The following is a 13,179-nucleotide window of genomic DNA, read 5'->3' on the forward strand; positions in this document are numbered from 1 at the left end:
ACGGAAATTAACTGACCCCTGGTTGATTCCGCAACCTTTTTTCTCTCCGAAACCCGTCACCCAAGCCTAGGTTCCGGCGGGCTCACTTCCTCCCTCCTCCACCTCTGCTTCTAGTAGGCGGACGTCCCTCCTCGACTTCTCCTAGATTGGCTAAAAGAACCCACCAATGGAGCGCTCAGAGAGGCGGGCTTAGAACGCCGAGGGCCGGAGGACAATCAACAAATTTCAAGTGGGCCGCGGTGTGGGCTCTGCGTGGGGGAGGGGCGGCAGGTAAGGTTTGGACCGGGTGACTCTGATCTATTTCGGTCCCTTGCTTACCGGACTAATTCAGCGGGGTTTACCTGTGAGATCACGCTGTCTGGTGGTCTGTTGAATTAGTCCTTTGTACCCTTTCTCCCTTGGCTCCCATTGCTATGTAGATTATATACTTACGGACTGTACTTTTGTTTCCCCGCAATAGAGGACAGGTATTAAAACAAAGTGGAAAGGCTCAGAAAGTGTACCTCTCTCTGTACTGACATTAGCACCCTCCCCTCCCCCATTTATTACATTTTTCTCCTGTCTAAACGCCTGACAAAGTCCTGTTATTTATTTATTTTATCAGAGGTCAAAAGTCCTGTTTATTTACCAGGGGGTCACCTGAAATATTACTACCTACCTGTAGCGTTTCTGGGTCCACTTTCTTGCGGAATTAATTGTTCCCCAGTATGATTTTAGATAGCATTTTATGCTTACTTCTTGAAAATCTATGCATACCTCGCATATACTCACTTGCTATGTTTTATCATAAGACTATAAGGTTTTAGAGGGCAAGAACAAGTACTTACTGCACAGTGCCCTAGAAGAGTTAAGTGAATGGAACTGATTTCCAGGAACTGTTGTTAGGTGCCGCCTGACTCATAGTGACCCTGTCTGTGTACAACAGAAGGAAACACTGCCCAGTCCCGCTCCATCCTCACAGTCATGACTATATTTGAACCCATTGTTGCTGTCATTGTGCAAGTCCATCTCCTTGAATGTCTTCCTCTTTCCAGGAGTTAGCACTCCGTGTTGTTGTTAAGTGCCGTCGAGTCGGTTCCGACCCATAGCGACCCTCTAGAGGGTTTCCAAGGAGCGGCTGGTGAGCTTGAAGCACCAGCCTTGCAGTTCAAACTGACTTTGCAGTCTAGCGCATTAACCCACAGCGCCACACCAGGGAGGCAAAATTTAAATTCACTGCTAACTGCTAACCAGGGATTCAAATCTACCCAGGGCTTCTTGGAAACCTTATACAGGGTCACTGAGTCAGAACCAACTCGACAGCTCTTAACAATAAACTAGATGATACAACCTTGCTTGCTGAAAGTGAAGAGGACTTGAAACATTTACTGATGAAGATCAAGGAACACAGCCTTCGGTATGGATTGCATCTCAATGTCAAGAAAACAAAAATCCTCACCATTGTACCAATTAAACAACATTCTTATCAACGGAAAAAAGATTGAAGTTGTCAAAGACTTCATTCTTCTTGAATCAACTATCAACATTCGCGGAAACAGCAGTCAAGAGATCAGACGACGTATTGCAATAGGCAAATCTGCTGCACAGGAACTTTTTAAAGTCTTGAAGAGCAAAGATATGACCTTGAGGATTAAGGTACGCCTGACCCAAGCCATGGTATTTTCAATAACCTCATATGGATGAGAAAGCTGGACGGTGAATAAGGAAGATCGTAGAAGAATTGATGCTTTTGAATTGTGGTGTTGGAGGAGAATACTGAAAGTGCCGTGGACTGCCAAAAGAACCAATAGATCTGTTTTGGAAGAAGTACAGCCAGAGTGCTCCTTGGAGGCCAGGATGAGTAAGCTTTGTCTCTCATACTTTGGACATATTGTAAGGAGAGAACAGTCGCTGGAAAAGGATGTCATGCTGGGTAAGATGGAGGGTCAGAGAAAAAGAGGAAGACCCCCAACGAGATGGATCGGCCAGGTGGCATCATTAATGGCATCGAATGTGGCCGCGGTAGTGAGGTTGTCCCAGGATCGGACATTGTTTCGTTCTGCTGTGCATGGGGTTGCTATGAGTCGGTTCCGACTCAATGGCACCTGACAACAACAACATTGTACTGTTATTGTAATTATGAAACAATTTTAGACAATACAGTGTATAGACCAAAATCAAAGCCACACTCACAGCCATCAAGCCCATTCAGACTAAATTTGTAGTTCAGAATATATAATTAAGGAGCTCTGGTAGTGTAGTGGGCTGCAAACCGCAAGGTCAGCAGTTCGAAACTACCAGCTGTTCCGCGGCAGAAAGATGAGGCTTTCTACTCCCATAAAGATTTACAGCCTTGGAAACCCTGTACAGGGTCACTATGAGTCGGAACCAACTCCACGGCACACAGCCACTACCAATATATAATTGGAGTCCTGGTGTAGGGCTGTAGGATAGGCTGGACTGCTAACCACAAGGTAGTTGGTTCAAACCCACCAGCCGCTCCTCAGAAACCTTGTAAAGGTTCGTTATGAGCCAGAACCGACTAGATGACACTTAGCAACAATATGTCATTGCTCCCACAGTCCAGAGAAGGGAGAGAGCAAGAAGGACTCAGATGGTGAGGGGAGGTCTCAAATTTGACAGGAACTGTAGAAAACATGTATTCATTCTACAAATATTTGTTGAGGCCTCTGTATATGCCAGATACAGTACTTACTAGACGGTGGCAGTCTTAGTGAATCCTCTACTGCAGGCATGAATCGTTTCTTTGAGAAATCATATTTGGTAAGTTTTTATCTAGCCTCTATTTAGACACCTTTAGTGAGAGGATTCATTACCTCACTTTGCAGGTTGTTTCATTATTGGATATTTGTTTTTCAGTCAATATCCAATAAGTATTCTAAACAAGAAATAAATAGTTCAATGAAATGCATTCCACGCTTGCATTGGAAAAGAGGGAGGTGTGTCCTAATGGTAGCATTCTTAAAAGCAAAGAAAGCCACTTTTTGTTTTCTGATTATAGAATATACACTGATATTTTTTAAAAATTGGAAAAATAAAGATATAGAGAAAAAAACCCAGTTATTTCATTACCATAATATAATGATAACCATTATTAATATTTCAAAGTCTTATTTCAGTTTCTTTTCTTTATGGCTATATCATAAATACAATTTTATATCATGTTTTCCCTACTTTATAGTATAGGCATCTTTCTGTCTTTTAAAATTATTTAAGTCATGATCTTCTGTATATATAATAGTCTAAAGAAGATATATATTTTTAACTATTACTTTATTATTGGATCATTAAGGTTGTTTTAGAACTTTTGCTACCATAAGTAACTGTTTGATAAATATCCTTGAATCTATGTTTTGAATTATATATCTCTTAGTTGCTTTAGGATGGATTTTAGAAATGGGCTTACTTAATTAAGTATAAAAAAAAATTGCCATCCAATCAATTCTGACTCTTGGCAATCGAATGTGTTGTCAGAGTAGAATTAAACTCCATAGGGTTTTCAATGACTGCTTTTTCAGAAGTGGATTACCAGGTGAACATTTCTGGATGAACTTGAACTATCAACCTTTGCATCAATTTTGCACCACCCAGGGACTCTAGGCTTAAGGATATAAGCATTTAAAAGACTGTTGATTCAAGTTGTCACATTTTTTTCCTTGAAGGCTGTATTTGTTTATAGTTCTTCCAGTGAGGTATGAGAGTTCATCTAAAAAACAACAACAACAACTCACGATAGCATAATTATTATTTAAATCATTCTCAGTTTAATAGCTAAAGGGTGGTTTTATTGACCATTCTCTTGTCAATTGCCTACTCATGTCCTTTACACATTTTTTCTATTGGGGCAATTTTAAAATTTGGATTTCCAAGAGTTCTAATGTAATAAGAATGTTAATTAACACTTCATCTCTTTTATTGCAAATATGGCAAACTCTATGAACACTAGAATTTGTCCCTGAAACTCTTCTTTTCTCTGTTCACATTCACTCCTCTAGGGGAGAGCTCATCAAGTTTTGTGTCTTTTAATATCAAAATATCACTTTTATACTGGTGACTCCACTAAATTCTAAACTTCACTTGAATCCTTTGGATGCAGCAGATTTTTGCCCATTTTGATCATCTCTGTGTACCTAGCACCTAGAACACTGTCATATAGTAAGCACTCAAAAAATATTTGTTGAATGAATTAAAGTGGTATTAATCCAATTTTGTCCTGGTGTGGCGCTGTGGGTTAATGCGCCAGACTGCAAAGCCGTTTGAACTGCAAGGTTGGTGGTTAAAGCTCACCAGTTGCTCCTTGGAACTCCTATACAGGGTCACTGTGGGTTGGAACCGACTTGATGGCACTTAACAACAACAACAACAATCCAGTTTTAAAGATAAAGATATAGGTTTAGAGATATTAAATAAATTGCTGAAGATCACATAGCTAGAAAATAATGGGATTGGGATTCAAATCCACATTCTTAACTACTACTGTGTGCTATGGAGTCCTGGTATGGCCCTATAGTATAAGCACTGGACCACAAGCTTGGTTTGAACTGCAAGGTCCACAGTTCAAAACTCACCAGCTGCTCCTCAGAAATCTTATACAGGGTCACTATGAATTGGAACAAACTCAATAGCAATTAACAACAACCTTGTGCTATATAATTATATACATTACAATTTATGTAATTTTATAGCATATTTCTGTTGAAATCTGTTTCTTAGTAACTTACACCATAATACACAGGCATATATAATTGAGACTGAATATTGAGTGAGTTAGATATTGTTGTTTTAGGGAAAGGGCAGTTCAAGATTGAACATTAAAAAGGGTTTGTGTTACGGAGGAGCAAGTTGTTATCAGATTATGAGAAAGCTTAAATATCCTCAAGAATTTAGATTTAGTTACAATCTGAAATAGCAGAGACTCATTATAGTCTGAGCCTTAACAGTATGAATGAGGTAGATGTTTTATAGTTTATCAGTCACCAGTTTATTAACTGAATAAAATAAATTTTTGTCTTATTTTGATCCTGCTTCCTTGAGAGTTACTTAATTAGTACATGGAGATGGTGTTGTTGTCTACATCAAAACTCATAGTCTTCTCAGGACTCCTCATTGCTTTGCAATCAAGACAGCTCCTGTCTCTGTAGCTAGAACTGTATCTGTCAGGTGGAAAGCCATGTAAACCAGCTAGTTAGTGAATGTGCTCTTTCCTTTGAAAGGTGTTGAGAACAGACTCTTAACTCTTTCTCTAGTCCCTATGAGACATCTCTTCCTTAATCTGTCCTTTTCAGGATCTATTAACAAACAGCCATTTTTTCCTCACATGTTTCATGGAAATTAAATTTGAAACTTTCAAACTTTCTCATACACATAACTTTTTTCCCTATTAATTTTATTTTGTTATTGCTAAGAATATACACATATTGACACTGATTACATTCTTCAAGTTGTACAATAAATCTCACCCTCTTTTTCTTTTCTTTTGTTAAAAAAAATTTTTTTTTTATTGTGAATTGGGTGAAAGTTTACAGAGCAGACCAGTTTGCCATTCAACAATTCACACACATATCATTGATTGCAGTCCCCACTTGGTAGCATAACCTTTCCCTCTTCCTTCCTATATTTTCTGTTTCCATTCTTCTTTACTAACCTTTCTGAACTTTGTTCTTGAATAAATGCTTCCCTTTTGATTTCAAATGGTTGATTATTCCAATGTGTGCATACCTCACTAGTATTATTATTCCCTTTATAGACCTATCTATTATTTGACGGAAAAGTGACCCATGGGGGTGAGTTCATTTCCAGACCTGAGGGTGATTAAGGGCCATAGTCTCAGGGTTCCACAGTCTCTATTCAACCAGTAAGTAATAATTTAAAAAGTAACTGAATTCAGAGATACTTAACCTACTTTCCTACCGATAGGCATGCTTAGTCTGTTTTTATGATTTTATGTTTTGTTCCACATTTTTCTCCCACTCTATATAGGACCTTCTAATGCGTTCCCTTTCAGAACAGTTGGTAATGGTGGCTGGGCACCATCTAGTTCTTCTGGTCTCAGGATCATGGTGACTGATGTTTACTTGGTCCGTTAGTCCACACAGGACTAATTGTTTCTATGTGTCTTCAATATTCTTTACTCTTCTTTCCTTCTAACAGGAAGAGACCAATAGTTATACCTTCAATGGCCACTCAGGAGCTTTTAAGAGTCATTTCACTACTCATCAAAGTAGGTTGTAGAATGTTGTCTTTGTGGACTGTGTTATGCCAATTTTCCTTGGTATCCTCTGAGACCATGGTCCTCCTGAGTCTTCAAGCCCAATGACTCATTTCTTAAAGGTGTTTAGTTATATCTAAGTGGTTTTCGTAGTTTTTTCCCCTGTATGCTCTACCAATTTCATGGATATATTTGCAGCAAAGGTAAATATTGATGTACAGATATCCTCTGTCAAAACAATATGTATTAATAGGTATACTCCCACTTTCCCTAACATACCCATTCAGCCTGTGTCAAATACACATTTTTCCACCCTTTCTTTCCTGTTATATGTTATTAATCTCATTGATTCATCTGTTACTATATTAAAATTTTTTAAGTTACTGTTTTTCTCTTATTATGAAAGCAGAACATATCCAGTGTATAAAAAAAGACTTAAAATATGCATATGCAGAATAGATAAAAAGTCTCATCACCTTATATTAACAATGGTAATTTTAGTGTATAGCCTTCAAAAAGAACTTTAAAATCATGTATGTGTGTGTTTATGTGTGTTTATGTGTGTATTGGGACTGAGATTCAAATCCATATTCCTAATCATTCCACTATTACTCAAATTTACGCAGCAACCAGTAAAGCCAATGATGCATGCAATCAAGATGTATTGATAATTACTGGTGATTGGAATGCAAAGGTTGGAAATCAGGAGTATCAGTAGTTGGATAATATGGCCTTGGTAATATAAATGATGCTGGAGGTCACATGATAGAATTTTGCAAGGCCAGTGCTTTTTCATTGCAAATATCTTTTTTAAGCAACATAAAAGGTAATTACACACATGGACCTCACCAGATGGAATATACAAGAATCGAATTGACTGCTTTTATGGGAAGAGATAGTAGAAAAGCTCAGTATCATCAGCCAAAACAAGGTCAGGGGCAAACTGTGGAACAGAGGGTTTATTGTTCATATGCAAGTTCAGATTGAAGCTGAAGACAATTAAAACAAGTCTGCAAGAGCCAAAATATGACCATGAACAAATCCTACCTGAATTTAGAGATGAGCTCAAGAAAAGATTTGATTCATTAGATACTAATGATCAAAGATCAGCGGAGTTGTGGGATAACATCAAGAACATCATATAGGAAGAAAGCAAAAGATGACTAAAAAGATAAGAAAAAAGAAAAGACCAAAATGGATGTCAGAAGAGACTCTGAAACTTGTGTTCCAGCACAGAGATGCTAAAGTGGATTAAAGAATGAGGAAGTCAATGAGCTGAAGAGAAAATTTCAAAGGACAGCTCGAGAAGACAAAGTCAAGTATTATAATGAAATGTACAAAGAAAGACCTGGAGTTAGAAAACCAAAAGGTAAGAGAGCACTCAGTATTTCTCAAGCCTTGACTTGCAATATTGAAAGATTCTGTGGGCAGAAGATTGAATGATGCAGAAAACATGAAAAGAAAATGGAAGGTATACACAGAGGCACTGCCAAAAAGTAATGGTTGACCATTTGACCTAGCTTGGATGGCTAGCTAACCAGGACTTGACCAGATTAAGATAAACTTGGTATTGTGAGTAAGTGTAAATTGCTACAATTTGATGAACTGGGCCTTTGCTTATTATGGATGCAGTTGCTTAAAATTCCAACCGAAATGGAAGGATTCTTCATCTCAAGGATCAAGCTTGTTTTCTCAGTGTACTGGGTTGATTTGTTGTTGTTGTTAAGTGCTGTCAAGTCAGTTCTGGCCCATAGCGATCCTGTATAGGGTTTCCGAGCATTTGCTGTTGAGCTTGAACCACCAACCTTGCAGTTCAAACAGCTTTGCAGTCTGGCACATTAACCCACAGCGCCACACCAGGACTTTTGGTGATTTAGACATTGACTTCAAAAATGGAGGGTTATAAAGGCACAAAGTGGCTGGCTTACAAACTTTTACAAGTGCGCTTACTTTCAGAATGATGAGGGGTAATATAGAATCCCCATTGATTAGTTTTCCTCTTTTTCAGATGAATCTGGTGAAGGGGAATGGGGAATGATGGTGATAGGATTTTATGATTCAATTGTGAGTAATTGTTAGCAGGATTAATTGTGATTGTCACAACTGTAATTGTAGGTAATGTGCAACTAAAAATGGAAAGTAGTTAATCTTTAATTTCAGCAACAGAACATCCCAGGACCATCAGGAAGGAAGAGCATGAGTGGAGCATGAGATGCTACCTAGAAAAGTGGTGACAGCAGAGATGGTGGCAGAGGCAATGGCATGGAGAGACAGAGCAGTTGGGGGCTCTAGACCCATGGACTGAGAAGGGCTATGTGCCTGTGGGCAGGAGGCTCGCTTGCAAAATGTGCCCTTTGGACATTTAAATGAATATGTATTTCTTGTTTTGTGTGTGTACATCAAATATTTTTACTTTATAAATTTGTGAAAAATAAGATGTAAAAGGGAAGCCACGGGGAGGAAGCAGGATAACTGTTGTTGTAGAGAAGAAACTAATCATTTAGATAAAACAAAACATGATTGTAAGCATATGAAAGTAAATATATGAAAGTAAAGCTGATGATCTTGTCTGTTAACCTTCATTCAATTCACAATGAAAAGTTTAAAAGAAAAAAGCTGTGGTTAATGTTCAGTCATTGAGCTAGCATATGATCAAGAACTAATGGTACTGAAGGAAGAAGTCCAAGCTGCACTGAAGGCATTGGTGAAAAAGGAGGCTCCAGGAATTGACAAGAGTCCTGGTGTGGCACTGTAGGATAAGAACTGGACTGCTAACCACAAGGTCAGCAGTTCAAACCCACTAACAACTCCTTAGAAGCCCGATACAGGGTTGCTATGAGTTGGAACTGACTCAACAATACTTATTAAGAACAGAAATTGGTGGAATACAAATTAAAATCTTTCAACAAACTGATGCAGCACTGGAAGTGCACCCCCATCTATGCCAAGAAATTTGGAAGACAGCTACCAGGCCAACTGACTGGAGCAGATCCATATTCGTGCCCATTCCAACAGACTGTGGATATCATCCAGTAATATCATTAATATCACATGCAAATAAAATTTTGCTGAAGATATTTAAAAACAGCTACAACAATACAGCAACAAAGAACTGCCAGAAATTCAAGCTGGATTCAGAAGAGGACATTGCTGACATCAAGTGGATCTTGACTGAAAGCAAAGAATACTAGAAAGATGTTTATTTGTACTTTATTGACTATGCAAAGGCTTTTGACTGTGTGGATCATGATAAACTATGGATAACATTGCGAAGAATGAGTATTCCAGCTTACTTAACCGTATTAGTAAGGAATTTGTACATAGACCAAGAGACAGAACAAGAGAAAACTGAATGGTTTTTAAAAAATGCTTCAGGTAAGCTATGTGCCAGGGCTGTATTCTTTCACCATACTTATTCAATCTGTATGCTGAGCAAATAATCTGAGAAATTGTATTATATGAAGAAGAACTTGACATAAGAGTTGGAGGAAGGCCCATTAATAATTTATGATAAGCAAGTGTTAATCTTGCTTACTGGAAGTGAAGAAGATTTAAAATACTTAACTGATAATAGTAATTAATGACTGCAACCTTCAGTATGGATTGCACCTCAATGTAAAGAAAACAAAAATCCTTACCACTAGACCAATAAATAATATGATAAATGGAGAAAAGATTGAAGTTGTCAAAGACTTCATTTTGTTTGGTTCCACAATTAGCACTCATGGAAGCAGTCAATAAATCAAAAGACGTACTGCATCAGGCAAATCTGCTACTGAAGACCTCTTTCAAGTGTTCCAGAGCAAAGATAGCGGTTTGAGAACTAAGATGCTCCTGACCCAAGCCATGATATTTTCAGTAGCCTCATATGCATGTGAAAGTTGGACAGTGAATAAGGAAGACCATAGAAGAATTGATGCATTTGAGTTATGTTGTTGGGAAAGAATATTGAAAGCACCATGAATTGTTAGAAGAACAAACAAATATGTGTTGAAAGAAGTACAAGATGGTGAGACTTTGTCTCTCATACTTCAGACATATTATTAGGAGGGAGCAGTCCCTGTAGAACTGTAGCAAGACATCGCTTGGTAAAGTAGAGGGCCAGCAAAAGGAGAAAGACCCCCTAATGAGATGGATTGGCACAATGGCAGCAGCAATGCGCTCAGGCATAACAACAGTTGTGAGGAGGGAGCAGGACTGAACAGTGTTTCATTCCGTTGGGCATATGGCCATGTGAGTTGGAGCTTACTCAACAGCACCGAACAACAACAACCATTACATATACTGCCTAGCTTAAACTTGATGCAATTGTTGAGTATTTTTCCGTTGAAACCTGCTTCTTAGTAATTTATACCACAATACACAGGTAAGCATAATTGGGAATGAATGTAGTATATGTGAGAGGTTGTTTGGGGGGAAGGGCTGTGCAGAGTTGAGCACTAAAAAGAGGGTTAGTGTTAAAGAGGAGCGTATTTGTATTGTTTTCTAATATTTTTTTCACCAACTAAATGAGTCCTGGTGTGGTGCTGTGGGTTAATGCGCCAGATGCAAAGCTGTTTGAACTGCAAGGTTGGTGGTTCAAGCTTACCAGCTGCTCCTCGGAAACCCTATACAGGGTCGCTATGGGTTAGAACCAATTTGATGGCATTCAACCACCACCACCACCACCTTTTATGAACTTTCAGTTGCTATTCATTTTTTTTCTTAATCAATATGCAATGGGGCTTCAAAGAGGTTGTAGAAAAATTCCTTTTAGAAGCCCCTCATATATATTTTCAGAATAGCTTTAGATTTACAGGAAAGTCGAACAGATAGTAGAGAGTTCCCACATACTCCCAGCATACTAGAATAATTTCCTTGATTAGTGACATCTTATATGGTAAAATATATTAAATGGCATGGTTCATTTGTTACCATTACATTACAATAGTTTCCCTGATTAGTTACATCTTAACATTAGCATGGTACATTAATGAACCAGTAAGGGCCATGTGGGCTTGATTCCAATTTCCTTACTTTTTACCTAAGGTCCTGTTTTGGTTCCGGGATCCCATCCAGAATAACACATTACATTTAGTAATTGTGTATCCTTAAGTTCTTACCTGTGACAGTTTCTCAGATTTTCCTTGCTTTTTATGACCTTTGCAGTTGTTTTCTTTTTAATTTTTATTGTGATTTTTGTGGAAGTTTACAGAGTCAATTAGTTTTATATCCAACAATTCATACACATTTTGTTTGGGTGCCTTGATTGCAATTCCACAAAGTAGCAGCACTTTTCCCACTTCCTGTCTGTGTTTACTGTTTCCATTCTCCTTCTTTCCTATCCCTTCCTGCCTTCTGAGTTTTTTTAATTCCTGGGCAAATGCTGTCCTTTTATCTTATGTGGATGATTGTTCTAAGGAGTATATACCTTCCTGGTGTTATTTATTGTTCACCTTATAGGCCTGTTTATAGTCTGGCTGAAAGTTGAGCCTGGGGGTGAGTTTAGTTCCAGGCATGAAGGGTATCAAATGGTCATAGTCCTGGAGGTTCCTTCAGTTTTTCTCAGAACAGTAAGTCTGGGCTTTTTTATTATTTGACCTTGACAGTTTGGGGAGGTACTGGTGAGGTATATTGTAGAATGCCCCTCTGTTGGAAATTATCTGGTGTTTTTTCATGATTGTTGTTGTTAGGTGCTGTCTGTTGTTGTTAGATGCAATTGAGCCGGTACTGACTTATAGTGACCTTACTATGCACAACAGAATGAAACACTGCCCCGTCCTGGGCCAGTCTCACAATCCTTGCTACATCTGAGCCCATTGCTGCTGCCACTGTGCCAATCAACCTCACTGGGGATCTTCCTCAGTTTCTCTGACCCTCCCACTTTTTTCTTTTTAAATTTTTATTGTGAATTGAGTGATAGTTTACATGGGAACTCATCAGCTTTACACTCATCCTATCGTATTTCATTGCATTGCAATGATTACAATCCCTTCCACACATCATCATTTAACAGCATTTGCTTCCATTCCCTCTGTTTTTTGTTTTGTTGTGTTTTTTGTTTTTATGTACACCAAAGCACTCAGGAATATATAACCATTCAAACAACCAAAGGGTACACCTCACAAGCCTGTTCCTGGCCTTCAGCACACAGCCCCTCTCTCTTCCTGAGTCCAGAGTTCCCATCCGCTCCATCTCTCCACATCATCATCTTTGCCTCCATCTCTGGAGTCACGCTTTTCTGGATAGGGTCCCGCACTCTGCTCTTCTCCCTTGATGGACCCAGGGTCCTCCACTCCTGGACTGCAAGATCAACCACTCCCCTCCTTTTGTTATGAAACATCTACCTTTACATTTGCAATACTCTACAATCATTCCTGATAGCAATTAATCACTATGGAACCACAAGAGTCTTATCCTCATCTCCTTTCACCAGCCCCATCCAGACAGGTTGTAAACCACTCAGTAAAGATTCTACCTTCCCCAACACAATCTGAAACTAAACTCCCTCTTGAAAGCTTGTAAGCCAGTCACTACGTGCCTTTGTAGCCCTCCCATTTTGGGTAGCCAATGGCTAAGTCGCCCATCCCTGTCAACCCTGTATACCAAGGGGGTGGGAATGATCCTCACTTTAAAGATTCGTTCCCTATTTTGAGCTACTACATCCATAAGTATAGGTCAAGTTCATCAAATTATAGCAGATTACTCTTACTTTTCGTCCTTTCTTCCTCTGGTTGAGTTCTGATCATCCAGCCATTGAAGCCAGGTCAAATGAGTACTAGCTGCAAGTATGGGTGTACTTGTGCATCTCCCCTCACTTCATATCAGCTGGACACTTCACTCTCTGCTCTAATCCTCTGTGGCCATGTCCCTGTTCCTGATCCCAGGAGTCCCCAGGTCTCACCATACTGCTGGCCAACTAGGTCTCAATTCAGGTTGACAGGAGTCTATTGAACGTGGTCAGACTTAGCTCACAACTTCATTGCTGTTTT

General features: G+C 39.0%; 1 protein-coding gene across 1 annotated transcript in view; it reads left to right on the forward strand.

The window, feature by feature from the left end:
* The first annotated feature begins 213 nt into the window (after positions 1–213).
* Positions 214–13,179, forward strand: part of POLR3GL (polymerase (RNA) III (DNA directed) polypeptide G (32kD)-like) — a 24,982-nt gene continuing 12,016 nt past the window's right edge. Inside the window, exon 1 of the mRNA XM_006861338.1 lies at positions 214–270. The gene's annotated coding sequence lies outside the window, so the exon portion shown is untranslated. The remainder of the gene's footprint in view (positions 271–13,179) is intronic.

This window comes from Chrysochloris asiatica, unplaced genomic scaffold, assembly GCF_000296735.1.
Source record: "Chrysochloris asiatica unplaced genomic scaffold, ChrAsi1.0 scaffold00042, whole genome shotgun sequence".
NCBI classification, from domain to species: Eukaryota; Metazoa; Chordata; class Mammalia; order Afrosoricida; family Chrysochloridae; genus Chrysochloris; species Chrysochloris asiatica.